The following is a 24,951-nucleotide window of genomic DNA, read 5'->3' as shown; positions in this document are numbered from 1 at the left end:
GCGCACATCTGTCGTATATGCCCATCTTCCGTATATGCGCACATCTGTCGTATATGCCCATCTTCCGTATATGCGCACATCTTCCGTATATGCCCAGTTTCCGTATATGCGCACATCTTCCGTATATGCCCAGTTTCCGTATATGCGCACATCTTCCGTATATGCCCAGTTTCCGTATATGCCCAGTTTCCGTATATGCGCACATCTTCCGTATATGCCCAGTTTCCGTATATGCGCACATCTTCCGTATATGCCCAGTTTCCGTATATGCGCACATCTTCCGTATATGCCCAGTTTCCGTATATGCCCACATCTTCCGTATATGCCCAGTTTCCGTATATGCCCAGTTTTCGTATATGCACACATCTTCCGTATATGCCCAGTTTCCGTATATGCGCACATCTTCCGTATATGCCCATTTTCCGTATATGCGCACATCTTCCGTATATGCCCAGTTTCCGTATATGCTCACATCTTCCATATATGCCCAGTTTTCGTATATGCACACATCTTCCGTATATGCCCAGTTTCCGTATATGCGCACATCTTCCGTATATGCCCAGTTTTCGTATATGCCCAGTTTCCGTATATGCACATCTTCCGTATATGCCCACATCTTCCGTATATGCCCAGTTTCTGTATATGCCCACGTCTTCCGTATATGCCCAGTTTCCGTATATGCGCACATCTTCCGTATATGCCCAGTTTCCGTATATGCGCACATCTTCCGTATATGCGCACATCTTCCGTATATGCCCAGTTTCCGTATATTCGCACATCTTCCGTATATGCCCAGTTTCCGTATATGCGCACATCTTCCGTATATGCCCAGTTTCCGTATATGCACACATCTTCCATATATGCCCAGTTTCCGTATATGCACACATCTTCCGTATGCACACATCTTCCGTATATGCCCAGTTTCCGTATATGCACACATCTTCCGTATATGCCCAGTTTCCGTATATGCGCACATCTTCCGTATATGCCCAGTTTCCGTATATGCGCACATCTTCCGTATATGCCTAGTTTCCGTATATGCGCACATCTTCCGTATATGCGCACATCTTCCGTATATGCCCAGTTTCCGTATATGCGCACATCTTGCGCATATCTTCTGTATATGCAGAGATTCCATATACAGAAATTGCGCATTTACGGAAACTGGGCATATACGGAAGATGTGCGCATATACTGAAACTGTGCATATACGGAAGACATGCGCATGTCTTCCGTATATGCCCAGTTTCCGTATATGCCCAATTTCCGTATATGCACATATCTTTCGTATATGCACAGCTTCAGTATATGCGCACATCTTCCGTATATGCCCAGTTTCCGTATATGCGCAATTTCTGTATATGGAATCTGTGCATATATGGAAGATATGCGCATGTCTTCCGTATATGCCCAATTTCCGTATATGCCCAGTTTCCGTATATGCGCAATTTCTGTATATGGAAACTGTGCATATACGGAAGATATGCGCACATCTTCCGTATATGCCCAATTTCCATATACAGAAATTGCGCATATACGGAAACTGGGCATATACGGAAATTGGGCATATACGGAAGACATGCGCATATCTTCCGTATATGCACAGTTTCCATAACTTTGTACTTCCTTACTATTTCAATTGTAGTTTTATTTTGGTAATCTTAATATTCCCTCTTCTCCAATCACACCCTTAACCCCATAAAACAAAAAAAAATCAATAAAGGTTAAAGAGGTTAAATAACAAGTACATGTTTATTAAATGGGTTGATTCTCACATGTAAAATCTATGGAATATGAACATAAACTATAAACTATAATTCATATGTAAAGAAATATATGAATCAACCCATATGTACGGAAACTGGGCATATACGGAAGGTGTGTGCATATACGGAAACTGGGCATATACGGAAGATGTGCGCATATACGGAAACTGGGCATATACGGAAGATGTGTGCATATACGGAAACTGGGCATATACGGAAGATGTGCGCATATAGGATAACTGGGCATATACGGAAGATGTGTGCATATACGGAAACTGGGCATATACGGAAGATGTGTGCATATACGGAAACTGGGCATATACGGAAGATGTGCGCATATACGGAAACTGGGCATATACAGAAGATGTGCGCATATACGGAAACTGGGCATATACGGAAGATGTGCGCATATACGGAAACTGGGCATATACGGAAGATGTGTGCATATACGGAAACTGGGCATATACGGAAGATGTGTGCATATACGGAAACTGGGCATATACGGAAGATGTGCGCATATACGGAAACTGGGCATATACGGAAGATGTGTGCATATACGGAAACTGGGCATATACGGAAGATGTGTGCATATACGGAAACTGGGCATATACGAAAGATGTGGGCATATACGGAAACTGGGCATATACGGAAGATGTGCGCATATACGGAAACTAGGCATATACGGAAGATGTGCGCATATACGGAAACTGGGCATATACGGAAACTGGGCATATACGGAAGATGTGCGCATATACGGAAACTGGGCATATACGGAAGATGTGCGCATATACGGAAACTGGGCATATACGGAAGATGTGGGCATATACGGAAGATGTGCGCATATACGGAAACTGGGCATATACGGAAGATGTGCGCATATACAGAAACTGGGCATATACGGAAGATGTCCGCATATACGGAAACTGGGCATATACGGAAGATCTGGGCATATACGGAAACTGGGCATATACGGAAACTAGGCATATACGGAAGATGTGCGCATATACGGAAACTGGGCATATACGGAAGATGTGTGCATATACGGAAACTGGGCATATACGGAAGATGTGTGCATATACGGAAACTGGGCATATACGGAAGATGTGCGCATATACGGAAACTGGGCATATACGGAAGATGTGCACATATACAGAAACTGGGCATATACGGAAGATGTGTGCATATACGGAAACTGGGCGTATACGGAAACTGGGCATAATTCCTATTCCTATTCCTATTCCTTTGATATAAATTTAATTAATAAAATTCGCTATTTCATTCCCATTCCCTTCCTTCAATGACACTATTTATGAAAATAACGTTTAACGTATAAATCTTAGCCAAAATTAGGGTTAGTGGTTTTAAATTAATGTTGTTCTCAATAACGCATATGTTGAAAGAAAAGAGGGCAGGCATAACTGGCCGCAACCCACTTTAACGTGTAAAATTCATGTTCGGTGCAAAAATTCGTGTAGGATGGATGAATTTTGAAGGCATAATGCATAAAAGCACGGAAGAGAAAAGAAAGAAATAAAATTATTTTAATTTTTACGAGGTGAAATATAGTTTATTAGATACATTTTTTTTTTTTAATCGAAGCGTCTTTCTTGCTCAGGAAATCGAACTGTAGATTGAATAACTTCTTGACTGTTGCAGCAATGGATGAATGCTCAAACTGAGACGATGGATATGGTCCGTTAGCCCCATGTACCACTACAACAACAATTTATTTAATATAATATCCCCGGGAAATATGTTTAGAGCGTCCAAATTGGTGGTATGGGTTGAAATAGCATGGAAATATTTGTTGGCTTTTCCCACATTATCAATCAAAGATTGGTTTCCCTTGATACCCTTTAATACTATTATCAGTGGAGGTTCCCAACCGCCACCCAGTTTGCACGTTGCAATCTCCATTAAGTCTCTCATTTTGGTTGATTCGGTTTCACAGCCTCCTAAAGAATACCAGACAGAGATGGAAATATATGATCCACAAGTCAATGAAATCAGGCGAAATAGGTGCATTAGGCGTGTAGAACGGAGTAACTGTCAATGTGGCAGAAAGGTATGCTGCGTAGGTATCCATGGAGAGGGTCTTTTATCTTTCGTGTGATGAGCAGTAGAAACAATGATGAATTCGAGTTGGAAATGCATCATGGTCCAGAATGCAGAGACTAATAGCTATATATGAAATTCGATTACGTATCATTTTTGTGGAGAATATTATTTTTGCTTGTTAAGACTAACCTACGCACCCACGGGGATTTGAACCGGTGACCTATCGCAAGGAGTGCCTTAACAGCGCACCCATTCACCGTCAATCCAAAGCCCCGTGGGTTTTGTGGGGAATATTATACACAATAAAGAATATAGTTTTTATCGAGCCATTTCAATGGTTGATTTATATATATTTCTATTTTAATGTTGAATAGATATATAATTTATAAATATAAATATAAGTATGTAAACTATGTGCTACAACATTTTCACATGGCATAATGCATACCATTAAATGCTCCTATTTTTGTAGGAACTAAACTTTCAGTAGAGCAATGTCCTTCAACACCTATAGATGCGGAGGATATGCATTCTATACCTTGTGTTAGTGAAAATGGTAGTTTGTCATACATTGTGGTTTGTAATAGACTACACATTGTCTGTGTAGTGGAAGCTTTGATTCCATTCATGACTATTATTAGATACTAACATTAAGCCGCAACGAAAAGGGTCTTCAAGTATTTGCAAGATACTTTTAGATATTCCATTTTTAATCATAGTGATGTTTCAAGGAAACCACACTTAGCTTATATACATGGTTATGTGGATTCTTATTGGGTAGGGGATGTAGATCTATAAGCATTTATGCATTTTCATTATTTGGTGCAACAATAAGTTCGATGAACAAGAAACAAGAAATGGTTTCTTTTTCCACTATATGGATAGAGTATATGATAACTACGCATGCATGTAAGGACACCATTTATCTCATGAAATGGTGTTCAAAAGTAGGGTAAATCAGATAACTATGTAGCTCAATGATAACAACAATGTCATTTGTCTAGAAAAGAACTTGACCTTTCATTCAAGGATAAAGCATGTATGTGTATATATAGACACTAGAGAAATGTGACACTTTGCATAATGTTGTAGATGCATTGATGAAACCAGTGAGCACAAGTTCAAGGGGTGTTGTGAGTCTATAGGCCTTATAGTCCTTAGCGTTTAGCTCACAATTTCCCTTATATTCTTGTAAGATATAAGTGTCAGAACGTTGGGGTAGGTGCGCTATGCACCTTGCAATCCTTAAGTGGAGTAATCATTGATTACCGATAGGGGATAAAGCCTCAATTACAAAGAATAAATATCAAGTAGCGGTAGGGAATAAATGCATGTCAATAGGAGGCAATGAATCTTAAGCAATAACAAATGACCAGTTAATTGCTAGTGGTTTATTGCATGTAGATTGGAAAACCCTACAAGGTTTCTGTTATGCTTATTTATTGTGTGCTAGGATTGGTGGAAAACAATGTGTATGAGTTTTAATCTATATTGTGTTTTCAAAAAATTTGTGGAATCCTTATGTTGTTTTTGAACAGTATTGTTGAGATCATGACTTTGTAATGTATTGTAACAATTTAGTTGTTAAATGATACATTGGGCATGCTTTAGAGTGTGGGTTTTTTAAACCAAAAAGTGTGTTCCCAAGAAAATGTTATGTAATGGTTTGCTATTCATTGATTAGTGTAAGAAATATATTAAGAAATTTTACTTCCTTTCTTAGACGATTAAGGATGAATTAAATTTAGAATATAATTGGCGGCCAACAAAAATTGAGGACATCACTATCCAAATATGAAATATAAAGAGGATGTATATATCACATCCAAATAACTGCTAATAGTTTATGTCATTGTTATAACCATTATAGTTTAGAAACCCCATTGGATATATATATATATATATATATATATATATATATATATATATATATATATATATATATATATATATATATATATATATATATATATATATATTCAAGATTAATTATATTGGATAGTGTCATTATTGATTATTGAGACAAATAGTTCCAAGACAGGTGAAAGGAAGATTGAGAAATATTTTGTATTCATAGGAAATTCAAATTAAAAGTCATAGCTTAAATATATTTGTTATCATTTTCGTTAAATATAGACAAAATAGAGGTGGTTAGAGTGAAAATAAAAGAGATGCCAAGGGGTATAACTATAAAAAATGAAAAAGAGGATACTCTTATTATATATGATTATATTAAAAATTAGTTTAATAATTTTATTAAAAGAAGAAAATTTCAAGTCCCCATTGTTAAAATACCTTTTCTGTTGAGAGGGTACACGTTCAATTCTCTGGCTACTCTTATATAATTATCTTAAATTCCACTTTATATTAAAGAATCTAAAACAATTTTTATGCACCAAAGAATTTGCAAATTGTATTAGAATAAACATTGTAAATTCCACTTTATATTAAAGAATCTAAAACAATTTTTATGCACCAAAGAATTTGCAAATTGTATTAGAATAAACATTTTAAATGCAATAGCACCATGATCCATTCCCTAAAAAAATATGAACTTTGGCATCTCCTCTATTCTAACTCTAACCGTCTTCATTTTCATTTTGCCCACCTTTAAATATCAAATATCATGGACCCCTTGTTAGCTAACATGAACTTTCTTGCATAAATTTTAATTACAATATCTTCGTTGCATAGATGCAAACAAAATGCACATGCACACACATACTTATCATTCATTTTCATTTTTCCCACCTTTAAATATCAAATATCATGCACCCCTGGTTAATTAACATGAACTTTCTTGCATAAACTTTAACTACAATATCTCCGTTGCATAGATGCAAACAAAATGCACATGCACACACATACTTATCATGGCCAATGCATCCTCTTCTCAAAATCTGAATTAACAGTGAATTTCAGTGAAATCCTCAAACATTATTAATTTTAATTGGGTAAATCACACGAGACCAATTGACTTCACAAATATTATTAATTTTAATTAGGTAAATCACACGAGACCAATCAACTTCACAAATATTTTTATCACGGTGACCCAGAAATATAAGAATGTGCTCTATGATTTGAAGTCTTAGCTTGTAGCACAATTTGATTTAAATGACTTGGGGGATACAAAATATATTTTAAGAATTGAGATCAAGAGACAGAGAAAATAGAATGCTTTGGTTGAGCCAAAATAAGTATTTAAACTATGTGCCGCAACAATTTCACATGTCACATTGCAGACTATTAAATGTTTTTATTTCTGTAGGATTCAACAATTTCACATGTCACATTGTAGACTATTAAATGTTTTTATTTCTGTAGGATTCAACAATTTCACATGTCACATTGTAGACTATTAAATGTTTTTATTTATGTAGGATGCAACAATTTCACATGTCACATTGCAGACTATTAAATGTTTTTATTTCTATAGGAACTGAACTTTCAGTTCAACATTGTTCTTCAACAACTATAAATATGGAGGATATAGATTCTATATCTTGTGCTAGAGCAATTGGTAGTTTGACATACATTGCGGTTTGTACTAGACTAGACATTGTCCAAGTAGTGCAAGATTTCAGTACAATCATGGCTATTCTTGAACAATCACATTAGGTCACAATGAAGAGGACCTTCAAGTATTTGCAAGTACTTTTAGATATTCCATTTTCTATCATAGTGATGTTTCAAGGAATCCACACTTAACATAAATACATGGTTATGTGGATTCTTATTGGGTAGGGAAAGTAAGTAGAAAAAGAGATTTATAAGCATTTGTGCATTTCCATTTTTTGGCACAACAATAAGTTGGATGAAAAAGCAACAAGTAGTGGTTTCTTTGTTCACTATATGGGTAGAAGTATATGTTAATGAAATTGTGTTCAAACATAAGGCTGACTCAAAGAACTTTTATAGTTCAATATGATAATAACAATGCCATTTTTTTAGCAAAGAACTTGACCTTTCATTCAAAGATAAAGCATGTGTATAAATAGGAAATGTGACACTTTTCATAATGTTGTGGATGCATTGATGAAACTAGTGAGCACATAAAATTTCAAGGTATTGTGAGTCTATGGGCCTTATAGTACTTAGAATTTAGCCCACAGTTTCCCTTATAGTCTTGCGAGGTATAAGTTGCAAAACATTGTGACCATAGTTTCCCTTGTAGAGGTATAAGTTGCAAAACATTGTGACCACAGTTTCCCTTATAGTCTTGCAAGGTATAAGTTGCAAAACATTGTGATAGGTGTGCCATACGCCTTGCACCCTTTAGTGGAGTAGGCATTGATCACTATAGGCGAATAAATCCTCAAATACCAAGAAGAAATATTGAGTAGTGGTAGCGAATAAATGCATGTCAATAGTAGTCAACGAATCCTAAGCAATAGGAAATGACCAATTAATCTAGTGATTTGTTGCATGTGGATTGGAAAACCCTACAAGGTTTTTTGTTATGTTTATTTATTGAGTGCTAGGATTGGTGGAAAACTATGTGCCTAAGTTTAAATTACTATTATGTTTTGAAAATTTCTATGGAATCTTTATGTTGCTTTTGAACACTCTTGTTGAGATCACAACATCTTTGTAATATATTATAACAATTTAGTTGTTAAATGATACATAGAGCATGCTTTAGAGTGTGGGGTTTTTAACCAAAAGGTGTTTTTCCAAGAAATTTGTATGTAATGGTTTGTTATTTCTTTGATTTATTTTTGCTTATAGTAAACTTGTTTACTATTATGTTTGCAAAATTTCTATGGAATCTTTATGTTGCTTTTGAACACTCTTTGTTGAGATCACAACATCTTTGTAATATATTGTTATTTCTTTGATTTATTTTTTCTTATAGTAAATTTGTTTAAAGTTTTTATAAATATTTTCTCATTGGTTAGTGTAGAGAATATATTAAGAAGTTCTACTTCTCCTTTCATAAATGATTATCATAACTTCTACTTACTTCTTTTCATAAATGATTAATGACTAAATTAAATTTAAAATATGATTGGTGGTAACAAAATTTGAAGACATCAATATACAAATACAAAGTATCGAAATACCTATTAGTGTCATTGCTTAATGACCAATGAGACAACAAATAGTTGCATGATACATGAAAAGAAGATTGTAAAATATTTTTATTACATAGAAAATTCAAATTAAAATTTCAATAAAATAATAAAAATCCATGAAATTTCAAAGAATTTAAAGTGCTGAAGTGATAAAATGAATAAGTATAACCATTTTAAAACTAAATTAAAAATTTCAATAAAATAATATATAATTTCAATAAAATAACAAAAATCCATGAAAACTTAAAGAATTTTAAGTGTTGAAGTGATAAAATGAATAAGTATAACAATTTTAAAACTAAATTAAAAACTTCAATAACATAACATAATTATAGATATGAACTTTGACATTCTCCATCTTCATTTTCATTATGCCCGCCTCTAACAAAATGATACCAAATATCGTGCATGCCTCAATTTTATTGCACAAGTTTTAACACAATGGTATCTCCGCCGCAGCAGATGCAAACAAAATGCCAACGCATCGCCGGCTCGGGCTCTGAATTAACAGTTAACTTCACTCAACTCAAACTTTATTAGTTTTAATTGGGTAAATCACACACATCTTTCCCATTTCTCGCACGGTGACTCCCAGAAATGTAAAACGCGAAATCTAAAAAGCCCTCATTATGTTGGAGATATTTAGTACATCAAAATTAACACGGCTATGGATGGATTATCCCTAATCTTTTATCATTAAGCAACCCTGTAAATAAAAGGCTATGGATTATCCCTAATCTATTATCATTAGGCACTGTCATCTTTGGACTAGCTTGTTGTAGCAGAGTATTGCAAAACTGGAACACTGACACAAAAACTTTCCCAAAAGATAATATTAAATTATCTGCCCTCGAAAAGCATAGGTTGGAAGGAGACACACTGTTGAAACAATCCTATTAGGCTTATCAAAATAAGCAAAGATGGGTAATGAGCTAATGAAGGAAAATTCTACTAATCACTAGGGTATGAGAGAAAAATTAATACAAATGAAGGTTTCCTAAAGTTAAGGAAGATGAGAAGCTATCCTAGAGTTGGAGAAGATGCAAGTTTGTAATATACCTAATGTGCAGAATGAATTGTGTAATCTAATGCAATGCACACCATGAATAAAATCATAAAGTAGAAGCACAACACCTTCCAGAATTCCTTGGAAGTATAAATTACCATCAAAATCAGCCCATAACTTCAAAATACCATATCCATAAACTACAACCTCTGATATTTCACATCAAGGTCGTGTCAGTGGTCACCAAAATAAAATCATTATCTCAATCATCGACCCAAGATATTTTTCTTCCTGAAGCCAAAAAAACATTTAATACTAAACAGAAAATATCCTTCACAGATAATAATTATCTTAATAAAAGAAGCCAAAAAGCAGAACAAGCTGAAAGCTTATTTTTCTTATCAACAGCTAGAAAGATAAGTTAACATGAAAAACGAGGCAACATCCTCTGCAAAAAGTTGTTCGAAACCCTCCTGCACTTATCTATAGTTTCATTTCATAAATCTAAATCTAAATACAACATATGTTTTAAATATTCCATCTCATCCTAAATAGGTAAATCTAATACCATACAACTATTTCAAATATCCCATCTCCTCTTAAACACACTGTGATTCTTCAAAAGAGTGTATAATATATCTTAACAAATATATAAAGATTCTGCATCCAAAACGATACCCAGATATGCATGGATAATAAAAGAAATGCTTAAAATAGATCCAGTAGTTAAAAACCAAAGCATCGTCAACAACATGGATCACATGAAATCTTGCCCTCTTCAGGGCACACGGAGATTGACTCATGAATTTTTCTCATTCGCCCTCTTCTTTTAAAGTGATTTTGTTGGATTGTTTTGGAAGAACCAGTACAAGCAAAATAATTAACAGGATGCTACCATTCACTGTCTTTTTCAAGCAAATTTTTTTGGGATCCTTGTGGAGAGGGTGATTTAGAGAATGGTCCGGTGACTCAGACTGCTGTCCACATAATTGTAAAATGATAGACTGTGGTGATTGAAAAATTAAATGTGCAGGTGCAACCTTCACAACCCACAGGTAACAACATGGATGTGTAATAAACCTGGTATTATAATTGAGCCTTGAGCTTAGCCAAGGCCGAGGCAAAATCAAAAGACCTAATCTGTCTCTGGGTACATTCACACAAATTTATAGATTAAACTCAACTCTTCAAGGCGATTACAATAACAATGATACAAGCAATTATATTTTTATCTGAAAAATGGTGATGAAAGAAGAAAATACCCCAAGAATCGGATCCTCTGGAGCCTGTTCCAAATGTTGGAATGCAGAGACTGCAGAACCCGCAGTTAGCTGAAAACTAAGATCCCCATCTCTATCTGACTGCCCCTCCATTGAAGTCGCACCTAATTGCCTCACTAGCGATTCAATTCTCCGACCCGCAACACTTAAGCTCTCCTCACTCTGCCCCTTCCGAGACGAACAAGCCGATAAGCCCTTCTCCATTATTCTGTTTTAAAGGGATCGCGAGTAAAATGGTTGTTTTATAGGGAAGACCCAAAGAGGAAAATAATAAAATATTTTGTTTGGAGGAGACGTAGTTGCACAGGAATGGATGGTGGTAACGGCGCCGATTCCGTGCTCCCCTTTCTCTAATCACTACATGGTCTGCAGTTCGTTCACAGTCCCAGCATCTCCTTCCCATGTGATTCGAGACTGGAACCCATGACCAAGGACAAGCGGTTCGAAGCTGGGTGCAGTAGGTGCGAACGTCTCACTCCCACTACATGGTCTGCAGTTCGTTCACAGTCCCAGCATCTCCTTCCCATGTGATTTGTGATTCCGAGACTGGAACCCATGACCAAGGACAAGCGGTTCGAAGCTGGGTGCAGTGGTTGCGAACGTCTCACTCCCGTCTGTGGGAGAATTACGAGCGGTGGTCAAGTAATGGAATAACCAGCGCGCCCAATTTCAAAATTTAAAATTCAAATCCTTGATGCATGTATGGTATGGGATGAAGGGGTCACACGGACGACTGACAACATCACATGTATGGTATGGGATATGTATGGTATGGGATGAAGGCAAGTGCATGCGAATACATACCGAATCGGAATTCGTTCGCCGGAGAAATGATGCACACCGCTGACCGCTTCAGAACCCGCTTCCCAACACTGTACTTAAGGTCTCTTACGAGTGCATTTATAATGCTATAGTCCATGAAATAACACTTGCCCTCTGACAAGGGATGATGTGGGGGATATGTCCGTTTATGGATATAACATTTTTTAATTCCGTGTCGTATTCTTCCTGTGTTCTCTGACAAATGATGTGGGGGATATGTCCGTTTATGGATATAACATTTTTTTAGTATCGGCTACCACATTCCCTTTTCGGGTTGATCACCGCTGACGGTTTCATTCTTTCAAGATTATGTGGGGTGTATGTCAGAGGCATTGGTTTTTGTTTAGTGTGTAGATCTCGGGGAATTTTCCTTGACGTACTCTCAGCATATATATTTAATTCCATTAACACTCCGTCTTTTAAAAAAAATTCACTTGTGTTCACATGATAGATCACATGGACCCGTTTGGATCACATACTTCGACACATGAGACATTTATCGGTGCCACGTCGGAGGCAGAGTCACGTCGCAATAATCCATATGGATCGGCGCTCGGGGATGGCTCGGATGACAAGGGATCTCGTGGCAACGCAGATATGTCTGGAGGTGTGCCAAGTGGTGCACATGCACATTACAATCCACAACAAGGTCCGCATGGTTATCAACATCATCAATCCCAGCATGGACTCTATCAAAATAGTTTCTCGTGCACCTATTCTCAGTTTTGGCTATGACTTTCTTCAAGATCGGGTGAGCAGCTTAGAAGAATGGGCATGAGTGGGTAGATGCCATTTCGCATCATGGGGAAGGCGAGATGAGGAAATGGGTGATTGCAATGGGGGAAGGCGAGATGAGGAAATGGGTGGAATGAAAGTGGAAGTCCATTCTGGGTTATATGTCATTGGTGGTGCCCCTCATGAATGAGTGGTATAGCATCCATTTTTTTGTGTCACAAGGATGGGAGGATTTGCAGAAGATTAAAGGTATTCCATGGGTATGTGGGTGGGGATTTTTGGCCCTCAATGCATGGTATATTGACTTTAACCCTTTCAAGGAGAAGCCCAAAAATACGTTGATTTGGGTTAAATTACCCGGTTTACCTATTGAATTCTGGATGCAGTAGGTTTTGTGGATATAGGTAATGCCATTGGGAAAATTTGTATCGTCGATCCTCAATGTTTTGGTGCCCGGGGCAAACGCATTGCTTGGATATTGATTGAGAAAGATTACAGCAGGGGATTTCTTGACCATATTGAAATCTACTCGGATGATACTCATTTGTATCAAAGATTAGATTTTTGGGGTATTCCATTCAGATGTCTCATTCTCCACCATATGAGTCATTCGATGGCTCAATGTCCTCGTCACTTGGGTGGTAGGCGCTCGATGTTCAGACGCAAATTACATGCATAACTGGTCTCCAAGGGTGGCGAAAATGTTGAGTTTGTTGCTCGCATGGCGGTTGGTGATTGGGTGATATACATTGTATATCTGGTACACCAACTTTCTCTCTCCCTTGCTCTCTTTTTGGCTTTTTGTCACCTAAACGCGTAAATCTCGTGCCTATCGAGATTCTCACATCCCCTTCCTCTAAGGGTATTGGTACTGCTCTACTTGACGACTCATTGCCCATGTTCGACCAAAATATTATGTTCTCTTGTATGGACCATCCACATTTGGGGTGATGCCTCCCCTCCTAATGTCACATGGTGATATCTCTCCATCACAAATCATGTATATCCCCAGAATCACTACTCCTCCGGCTCCACATACTTCTCCGGACACCAGGACCCATCCCATTTTGCCATGTTCTCCTATAACCTCCCCTACAAATTTGGTGGACAATGACCTGGAATGTCTTCTGCAGTGAAATACTTTACACCTTCGTTCTCTTACCATTCATAAACCCCAGGGGCTACATCTCCTCGTATTAGTCCTAATTCTGCGGTTAATATTATTGTTCGTCATAAAAATGGTAGGGACAGCCAGCATTTTAGGGGTCGTGCTAGGACTATCCCTTTTTTTCCTTTTGAATCTAATGAACTGGTTGATGTCCCATTGCTACCTCCATTCCCACTTGGGCCCTTAGAGAAAATGCGGCCTCATTGGGTCTGCCATGAATTTCATTGTTTCTATGAATATTCAGGGACTGGGGGCCGCTCCAAAATTTTTGGCTCTCAAAGAATTGTTCCTCTCCTCTAGACCATATATTATTCTTATACAAGAGACTATGCACTCTGCACAACAGGCGATTGAATATTTCAGGAGAATGTTTCCAGATTGGTACATTGTTGCTACAGATGGTGTTGGTCAGTCGAGTGGACTGGCTGCCTTATGGGACCCCAGGTGGATTCACATGAGGGCTTTCTCATGTTTTGAAGGCATCCTACTTGTTGGTTGTATTCGGGGCTTCTAGAGACATATACATATTCTCAACATATACGCTCCATACAAAGAACGTCATATTTTATGGGAATGTTTGGCTACTTCCTAGATTTTAGATCTAGAGTCTCTCATTTTGGTAGGGGATATGAATTGCACGATAGGGGCTGATGAGATATGGGGGGTGCAAAAATATCATATGCTATGTCTGCTATGTTAAAAAATATTATGCTGGACCGCAACTATGTCGACATATGTCCTGCCAATATCGACCCTACTCGGGATAATGGGCAGACGGGTAATCACTATGCGGCGAAACGTTTGGATCGGTTCCTTATACAGGAAGATCTGGTGGATAGACTAGGCTTTGTACAGTCTGACATCTTGAGTAACTTTATATCGGATCACAAACCCATATTACTTTTGTGGAGATGGGGGGATCTCCGTTTTGGTGTTCCATTCAAATTTAATCGCATTTGGTTACAGGACCCGAATTTTGATACTCTTCTGCGGGATTATTGGCAGAGGCCACAAGCGAGGGGTATATCCCCTATGTCAAATATCGTTAACCCGCTGAGGGAATTAAAGAATATGGTAAAGCAATGGGAGCGATAGAAAAAGGCCCAAATGAAGGAATAGCTTAATTAGATTTTGAGGGCTCTGGATAATCTGAGGCAAATGCTTATCCTCCCAAATCCCCCAGCGTCCATCATGTTGGACATTCACACATTAGAGATGAAGCGAAGTCATATTTTGAAGCTACGGGAGGCTACATGGAGGCTGAAAAGAAGGGCTATTTGGATCCAAGAGGGGGATCGGAATACCAAATTTTTTCATTGCTTCGCCAATCACAGAAGGAACATTAATAGTATATGGGAGATCATGGATTCAAATGGAAACAAATGCCTCACTCATGATGAGATTTCGCGGGCGGCTATTTTACATTTTGAATCGGCCTATGGGAGGAGGGTGGTGGATAATGGGGAGGATCAGATATGGGGGGTGGAGGGATACCCATATATGTTTGATGATGATGCAAATGAGGCATTGTTTAAAGAAGTTTTTGGGGAGGAAATTTTGGGGATCCTTAAATCTTTCAAGAAGGATAAATGTCCAGGTCCTGATGGATGGACTGTCGAACTATTTACACATTTCTTCGAAATATTCCAGGGGGATATATTGGCCATGGTCGAGGAGTCAAGAATTTGAGGGTATATCCATCCACATATAAATTCGAATTTCATTTCTCTCATTCCAAAGGGGTCTTCCTCTGGGACCTTTTCGGATTTCAGGCCGATTTCTCTGTGTAATCTTATTTATAAGATTATTTCTAAGACTATTGCTGAAAGAATGAAGTCTATTCTATCCAAATATATATCACCTGAGAAATTTGGTTTTCTTCCAAATAGAAAAATCCAGGATGTTGTTGCCATTGCCCAGGAGTGCTTACATTCCATTCATATTAGAAAATTAAATGTTGTGGTTATGAAGGTTGATCTACAAAAAGCATATGACTGTCTTGACTGGGGTTACTTGAGAATGGTTCTTAACAAAATTGGTTTGTAGGCCAGGAATTTGGAGTGGATTATGGCTTGTATTTCAAATGTGCGATTTGTTATTTTAATCAATGGTATTCCCATCAATTTCTTCGCAACGAGCAAGCGCCTCAGGCAAGGTTGTTCCCTATCCCCACTACTTTTTATATTGGCTATGGATGGTCTTAGTGCACATATTAAACATGTTTTGGAGATTGAAATTTTCGTTCCACTTGATATGGGCCGCAATATAAAGGTATCCCACAGTTTTTTTGTGGATGATGTATTGATTATGGGCATGATAAATAGGATGGCATGGAGACATTTATCATATATCTTTGATAGATTCGGGAGAGCCTCGGGTCTCTACATGAATCTATTGAAATCAATCATTCTGTATGGAAATTGTGCTCAGGAGGATATTGAGCACATTAAGGATACATTTCATATCAATGCGGCATCATTGAAGGGTGGTTTGAAATACTTGGGATATATCATTAAGCCCAACAAATACAAAATTATAGATTGGATGTGGCTGGTGGATCAGTATTATAAGAGGATTTCGAGCTGGGAGAATAGATGTCTCTCACTGGGGGGCCACATTACACTTACTCAATCTGTGATTACACAGTTGTGTGTGTACTGGGCTCACTTATACTTTATTCTAGTTGCTATCATTAAAAAATTGAATAGTATCATGGCTCGATATATCTGAAGAGGGGGTATTAGCAAACAAAAATATCATTTGACTAAACTTGACAATATCACCACTCCAAAGAGGATGGGGGGATGGGGTATACTGGATCTATGGCATTTTGGAGGCGCTCTTTTACAAAAGGCATTATGGTGGGGCATATTTGGCGGAGGCATATGGAGTAATATATTAAAACATAAATACTTAAAGGATCATGAATTTGTTTTATGGGTGCGTCGAGATCTTATTGGGAATCCACTGGGGTTGGCTATTTGGCATAGCTTCAGGAAAATGAGTCGCTATTTTTTATAGAATATTTGTTGGGCTTTTGTTTCAGGACATCGGACTTTGATTAGTCATGATTACATTCTCGGTATTAGTAATACTATCACTATCTCAGAGGAGCTCGTACAACACCTTCACAATTCGGGTATATTTTTTTGGATTCAAGTTATCTCTGCATGGAATCGACAGTTCCCTATATGGTGCACAACCGATGAGATTGGCTTGGCGCACAATCTGGTTGGGGAGTGGGCTCGAATATGATTGGAGCTGCAGTGGGTGGGCGTCAAAAGGGAGAATGGTGCAAACATGATTACATGGCGGGGTAAGATGAAATCTAACTGTGTTGTTGTGGTGGATATTTATCATACACTTTGTCTTTGGGGGTCACTGGGTGTGGAGGTATGTCAAATTTAAAAATTTTGGAAAACAAAAGTTCCCATTAAAATCATTGTTTTTGTATGGCTTTTTTGGAAAAACAAGAACTTAACATGCAAAAATCTTTAGAAGAGGAATTGGCATGGGCCAAGTATTTGTGTGTTATGCAGGGTGGCAGAGGAAAATAATGATCATATATTTCTTATGTCTGGTTTCTATAAAGATGTGGTGCGAGATTGCACTGCATATAGATTTCCCACAAACAAGTTTCTCTGATATCTCGAAATTTTTGGTATGGTGCGGTAAACAAAATAGTATATGGAGATATTTTTTTAATATATGTCTCAGAAATATGGTGGAGAAACAAGATCATATTTGAAAATTTCAGGGAGCACTCCACAGGGGTTGTGGATTGTATTCTTAATTGGTATCATACAACAAAAAATCTCAAAAAGGATACCATGGCCACTCATAAAAAGATGTCGGAGCTTGATAATATATATCTCGCTGCATATTTTGATGGGGCTACCCAAAGGGATGTTTGTGGTTGTGGGTTCTAGCTCAGGATTTCATAGGAGCAAGAGTCCTCGGTTCATTGGCATGCCGACATAGGTACAATCATCAAGGCTGAGATTATTGCTATATGGGGATTGATTTATTTACTACTTTCTTGGATATTCCCAGTATTCACATTTTTGGCAACTCAAAGGCCACCATTGAACATATATTGGGAAATAGCAATATCACTCAATTTCATCTTCAGGGATGGCTCAATCATATTAGGTCATTATGGGACTCTCATATTGAATATTCGATCCAACATATAAGTAGGGATTTCAACCAAAATGTTGATTTGCTGTCAAAGAGGGGACTTATGGATTCTATGGACGGGATGCATATTGATCTAAGATTGGGTAGCATTACAATGGATCTGGGGACACTTTCTCTCCCTAGATAAGAGATACATTCTTTTTGGTTTGTCGTCTTATGTAGATGAGGGTTTCATGCATTGTTTTATCTTTGGTTTTTTTTTTTTTTGTAATTTTGGACAAAAATGTTAAATAGACCCTCTGTACATAAGGATGATGTACTATATATGTGCTCTTTTACATGGGATCAATGATACTTTTCCTTACCTACTTATCATGTTTTATGATAATGAGATAGAGGAGTATGGATATATATTATGCGGACAAGATCTATACTCAGTTGATGTTTTTTCTATATGAAAGAAATGTCAAAATGTATATGATATATGGACAAATGTACCGATTTATACATATCAATATAAATATAGTATTTTTTCTTGCTAAAAAAATCTATCAATTTCAATGTCAATGGTAATCTGACTTACATAATTGTCCACAAGCAATTAAATAATTTGTAAATTTTAAATTTGAATGCTCCGTTAACAAATAACGGAGAGCAACGTTAAGGTTATCACATGAGCTACGGTGTTCATCATGTAAGTTTATATCACTTTTATTGAAATGAAAAAATAAGATAGATCTCTAAACTTGAGGGAGAGTGTAACACCCTACATTCCACCATCTCCATGTTACATTAGAACCTAGTTGTGAACCCCTCAGCTATTCAATACCGCAAGCAAGGGAATGAAAAAAAGCTAATCAAGTCAACTTTTTGGATCTAAATTCTCAAAATTCTCCATCAAAGAAGCCCTTTTAAGATATTAAAGATAAATCTAAGGTTCTTACTCACTCTAATTTGATGATTTATAATTTTTTTTAGATCTAAAATATTAAATGTTTTTATGTACTACTTACAATAGCTTTTACCTTCTCAAAATAAGCAAAAATTTGTTATAACTCGATAAAAACCGTATAATTTATAAATTTTTATCTAAACGATTTTTTACTCCATATAAAAATCTATTCATTATAATTAAAATAATAAAAAATTATAATATTTATTATGGAATAATCTCAAACTAGAGGAAGCCATACCAAACCAAAGAAACGATATCAAATGAGATGAAACCGCACATAGAATATGGATTATTTATTCTTTTCATTTAAATTTATTATTTTATGAAAATAATTTATTATTATTTTATAATATAAATTATTATATTTTTATTATAACATTTTAAAATTGCACGTATTTATGTGAATGTTTTAAAATTAAGTTTAAAATAATTTACATGGGTAATTTAATATTTTATTGTTGCATTTTTATAATTGTTATAAAAATTTCATCACTTTATTTATTAATGGAAAATAAAATAATTTTATATAATTACTAAAAATCATATAAATAATTAATTATAAAATTATGGATTATTATTTAAAAAGTGTTTTTATTTAGTTAAGATTTTTTTTGAAATATATGGAAATAAGCTAATAATAATTTGCTTATTAAATGATAATAAATTTTTCTATTATTAAAAAAAATACAAATTATGATAACATTTTCTATTATCAAAAAACTAATACAAATAAATAAAATATATACATTAAATATTAATTCAATACATTTTGAATATATAATCATAAATCATCATTTAAAAAAAAAACTAAACTATTTTTTTTGTTCACTATGGTGAATTGAGAATTTGTTGAAGGCCTAAGGTTAAATTTAGCTATTACTAGCATGAACAACTAGCAAAGTACATTTAAAAACAGGTAAGCCACATATCTAGGAATTTATGACTTAGCAATCAACAAAATTCTATGAAAGTGGGAGAAGCTACTCCATAATCCTTATCAAAAGCGACCAAAAATACTTCAGGTGAAATTTGGAATTGAGTGGAAAATAGCATTCCATTGTGCCCACCTCTAGATGAAATCATTAAAAAAAACTGGATTTTAAATTATAAAAAAACTTGGTTTTAAAAACATTAATAGTAATACAATAAAAAAAATCATAGAATGAAAATGTAGAAATAAAAATTATATGTAAAAAATAATAATTCACAAAATATCAACTCTAAAATTTAAATTTAGATAAAAAAGATAACATCTCATTTTACTAAGCTCTAAATAAATTTATAGAAAAATCTATTTTAAAAACGTTAATATTAATACAATAAGAAAAAATAAGAAAACAACACACTGAAAATTTACAGGTAAAAGCCATATTCACAAACCGTATTCATATAATAAGAAATTGTCTCACAGAATACTTCATATCAACACGACTATCGAGCATATGCACACATATAGGTTTGTAATCCAACCTTAAGTACGACTCAGCTTTAATAAAACTCAACGTAATTAAGGAAAAAAACTAACCTACCCAAACGAAAGAGGTGTATGATAAAACAGTAATTCGACACATCATCCAAACAGTTCTAATAGGCATCCAGTGGCAGGCGTGGCGCAGGATTAACTTCGAGTGGCACCGCCTTAGCGACCTTTAGTGCCAACTTCTCTGTCATGTCCACTTGTTCTGCACTCATGCCCTTCGGAGTTGCCCAGTCGAATGAATGAATGAGAGAAGCCAATACCAGATGAATCATTCTACTCGCCAACAGAAGCCCCACGCACATTCTCCTTCCTGCTCCAAACGGTATCAGCTCGAAGTGCTGTCCTCTGTAATCCACACTACTCATCTTATCATCGAGAAATCTCTCTGGGATGAACTTCGATGGTTCATTCCAGATGCCAGGGTCCCTTCCGATCGCCCACATGTTCACAATTATTTGGGTATCACAAATCTCCCTACTCACAACTGCTAACGGCTCTGTGTGAACACTTCTTGGTGCTACCGGGTGCAGTCGGAACACTTCTTTCACAACTGCACGGAGATAAGGAAGACGATCGGTGTTACTTTCTTCCACCATTCTGTTGCGGCCAACCACCTCGTCCAACTCGGTCTGGGCTCGTTTCATTTTCTCCGGATTGCATATGAGTTCCGCCATCGCCCACTCTATTGTCTTAGCAGTGGTATCGGTTACCGCCCAAAATATGTCCTGCAACCAGCAAAAATTTGGCAGAGTATGAATCCGCTAGTAAATTGCAATAATTTCAAGATAGATACTATCTATCATTAAATACATCATTAAATACATCAGCCTTCATGTATGATGCCTGTTATCTCAAAATCGAGCTCTGGAAGGCTGCAACCCAGGAAGACTTCAAGTAACTATTTCACACCAATCTTTTGACTAAGGCTTAGCCTCCTTAGCCTGAGAGGGCTCTCTCAAAGGATTATTGATTTTGACTATCAGTAAGATGGCTAATTCTTGTGAATAACATTGGCAAATAATGAAGGCTGGACAAACATTACATAAGTTTCCATTGGGCCTATGGAGTCAAACATACTACAGCAAACAATGATGATGCCTTACATAGAAATCAGAGAACTTGGCATTTGGATGTTCAGAAAACCACTTATATAAAACCACAGTTTACAAAGTCATACAGGAAGTCAGAGCATGATCAATGAATTCTGAGTGATTATGCATTTGTACAACTGTAAAAGAACACTAAAGAAAATATACCATCACACATTCTGAACAAGTAAATCCCTTATGAATCCTGAGAAGTAAAACAGTCATTTATATTACTGAACTCTGTTTTTTTTACATAAGCCAAAACAGTCCTCTGTTTTATAAAATATCCAACCCCCATTACCTAGATGTTCCAGCTATATATAGAGTGCTTATTCTAGCTGATTCGAGCCTCCTCCTCCAACATTCGATAACTACCTATGATGACACCTACTAACACTTTAAACTAACTAATAAATACAACTCACTGTTGACTGGAGTTTTAAGAGATCTAAGTCAAGTAGGACTCTAACTCCATATTACATTCTTGATGGCTTTAATTACAATGAACTTCGTTCTTTGACACATGCTTCCCTTCTGGCAGTGGTTATGATGGATATTTGTCGCTGCTTGCTGCCCTTTAATATCATATCCTTTTACCTCTGCTGAGAAACAGGAAACTGTCCCTATTTTTATGCCTTTGCTTCCCTCAAAGATATTCGGAAGTAATTAGCCATGTTCTTTACCCTTTAATTACTCAAGATGGAGTGCCACGTCCTTGATGTGCTGTAAGCATTGTTCACGAACCTGTGTGATGACACAAAAACTTTTTTAATGCTGATAGGAAAGTCTTCAAAATTTGGTTCACTGATCATTAATTATGCAGCTTCAGCAGTTTCGTAGCGCGCTACGAAACTGCTGAGTTGTTCCCGAAAATCACAGTTTCCTGTATTAAACTCTGACTGTCTTGAGCTTTATTTTCTCAATGGCCACTCATTTTCTCTTGGATGAAGCATTCGGTTAAGATATAATTCCTCCAGGGACCCTGCTCTTTATGCATAAAACCTGAAAAAGGACATCATGTCTCGTGTTATCATATAGCAATGTCTCCATTAGAATATGTCTCAGTTGTACTGAATGTTGATCCATTTTATACATAACACCTGTGCGCATAAGTTCAAAAATCCAGTTTTCAATCTAACCATGGACATGCCCATTACGGCATTGACAGTGAGTGTTTTGCAGATGTACTGTCATAATGGAGAACAGAACAAACCCAGAAGTCAAAAGCTGCAATGTGAGCACACATCTGAAGCTTTAACAGCTATTCCTTTGGTGATGCACATGTTCCACACGCAGAATGAAACACAATCCCCAACTGCAGCTCGCCCTATCACATGGACCTCCAGCACTAAAACTTCAACATAAAACATGACAATTGTAGGCATGAATAGCCCACAGCAAATATAACGGGAGCACCCCTTTGATGTTATCTGCCATCGCTCATATCTCAGCTTGTATTTCCAATTCCCGTGATCAACAAGAACATATCGTATTATATATATAATCAAAGCCATAACTAACTGTGTTCTTTAGATCTTCAATTTTCATTATCCCAAGCACCTCCAGCAGTATTCAAAAACAAGGCCATGAGAATACCAGAGACCGTTGCAAACATTAGCATTGAAGCAACAACTTTGGCACCAAGTAAAGGCTGATCTGTATACTGACCCAGAATCTTAAATGAGACACCAATTAAAACAGGAGATACAACTGCTAAAGCACCAGGCTTTATCATCTCCCGAAGTGAAGCAGTTGCTACTATTGCAACACCACGCGCATAACCTGGCTTCTCTTGATTTGTCATTATGCCAGGTCGATCTATAAAGTGCCTCCGCATTTCCTTAACAATTTCCTGAGCAGTTCGACCAATTGCATAACATGCCCATGCACTGAATAGGAAAATAAGCATCGATCCCAATAGACCTCCAAGAAATACCTCTGGAATAGCTATATCAATCTGCGTAAATGGTTGATGAGCATAAGCTGATACTTCATATAGGCACTGAATAAAAGAAACTAATGCAGCAGATCCAATTGCAAAGCCTTTGGTGGTTGCTTTTGTGGTGTTCCCGACTGCATCAAGAAGATCTGTAATTTCTCTTACACTTTCAGGCTCTAACATACAGTAGTGCAGGTTCCGCATTGATTTGAACCATTTATACACATGAATGTTGCTGCCAGTGACAATGAATGAAAGCATTCAAGCTACTTGTTGTGGCCGCCTGGTTTTCTGTGTACAGAGGATCTCTTCCTTGTCTTGAGAGTATGTCATTCTCGGATTTGCCACTGTATTGACTTTATCATGTTTTCCAATTCATTCAACGTCTCCACCGTGTCACGAAAGATGACTGAACCCCTTGGCCTTAAAATGTGATCAACCTCTGCCATTACAGAAACTAGGCTACATCTTTTCTTCAGCTTAGAAAACAAGCGATCGGCATGCAAAAGATCGTATGTTATGGGGTAAGTACTGAATGACTCACACCAGTCATGATATATACCAAACAGACCACGCTCATAGGTAACTGGAAGCGTGTTTGGAGTATCAATTGGCACAACATTCATAACCCAAACTGGCTGTGGTACTAGAGCCGCTGCAAATCCTCCATAAACTGCTTTCATGTCCATAACATTCCGAACAGCAGATCAATCAATTCCCATTCCCACAAGGTATGACTTGCTTACAACCCTTTTCCAATGCTCTGTATCTGAGATGAAAGAATCATGCACATCCTCGAAAAATATTTATCTGATCCGGTTTCCTTGAATTGAATTCATTGAATATTTGGCAAAAGACAAAGGCATTAAAAATTACAGTGTTTCTCACTTTGGTTGCACGGGCTGTCTTATCATTTACAGTGAGTTGAAACTGAATGAATTTCTGAATGTTTTCATAAACTGAACGATCCCACCGAACTACCTTCAATGATAGCATACCGTTCTGTGGCTTCGTCTGGCATCTTAAAGCCTTTGCACAGAACTTCACACAAAATATGCAGAGGTTTTATTAAGCTCGATTCAACTCTGTGCTAGTGATACGAACATAATCCATGACTGATATTTGACCAGAGTTCACCATTGCATCTCCTCAATAAGTCAAGCATAAACTGCGGGTATCCAGGAATTAGTCCTCGGCCTTCATTCAATAAGATATATCTGTTGAGAGCTGGATCCGTCGATATCACCGTCGGGCATCCTCAATTTAAAGTGCCACGTGTTGCTCAATTTAAAATGCCGCGTGTTCATTACCCTGCTCTGATGCATGCCATGTGTTCATGTTGATTTCGTTCAACATCACCGTAGAAACTTGACTTTCCCACGCATATATCATATTCCCCAAATCAAGAGTCCATGCAGCCTTACTCTGTTCAACAT

The 24,951-nt window shown here is 36.9% G+C and overlaps 1 long non-coding RNA gene and 2 pseudogenes across 1 annotated transcript; all 3 read right to left on the bottom strand.

Annotated features, from left to right (window-relative positions):
- Positions 1-10,522: 10,522 nt before the first annotated feature.
- On the bottom strand, positions 10,523-11,677 carry LOC149231944 (uncharacterized). Its single transcript, XR_016247500.1, has 2 exons — positions 11,171-11,677; positions 10,523-11,054 (listed from the first exon to the last, which is right to left on the bottom strand). It is a non-coding gene; the product is annotated as an uncharacterized LOC149231944 (long non-coding RNA).
- An 8,915-nt stretch (positions 11,678-20,592) lies between these two features.
- LOC149231943 (flavonoid 3',5'-hydroxylase CYP75B138 pseudogene) lies at positions 20,593-21,162 on the bottom strand (annotated as a pseudogene).
- A 1,951-nt stretch (positions 21,163-23,113) lies between these two features.
- On the bottom strand, positions 23,114-23,719 carry LOC149231942 (pyrophosphate-energized membrane proton pump 2 pseudogene; annotated as a pseudogene).
- Positions 23,720-24,951: the final 1,232 nt, after the last annotated feature.

Source organism: Pinus tabuliformis, chromosome J (genome assembly GCF_031772625.1).
Source record: "Pinus tabuliformis cultivar Carrire ecotype Pingquan chromosome J, CPIR1, whole genome shotgun sequence".
Taxonomy (NCBI): Eukaryota; Viridiplantae; Streptophyta; class Pinopsida; order Pinales; family Pinaceae; genus Pinus; species Pinus tabuliformis.
The sequence above is the reverse complement of the archived record's forward strand: the minus strand, read 5'-3'. Positions and strand labels throughout refer to the sequence as shown.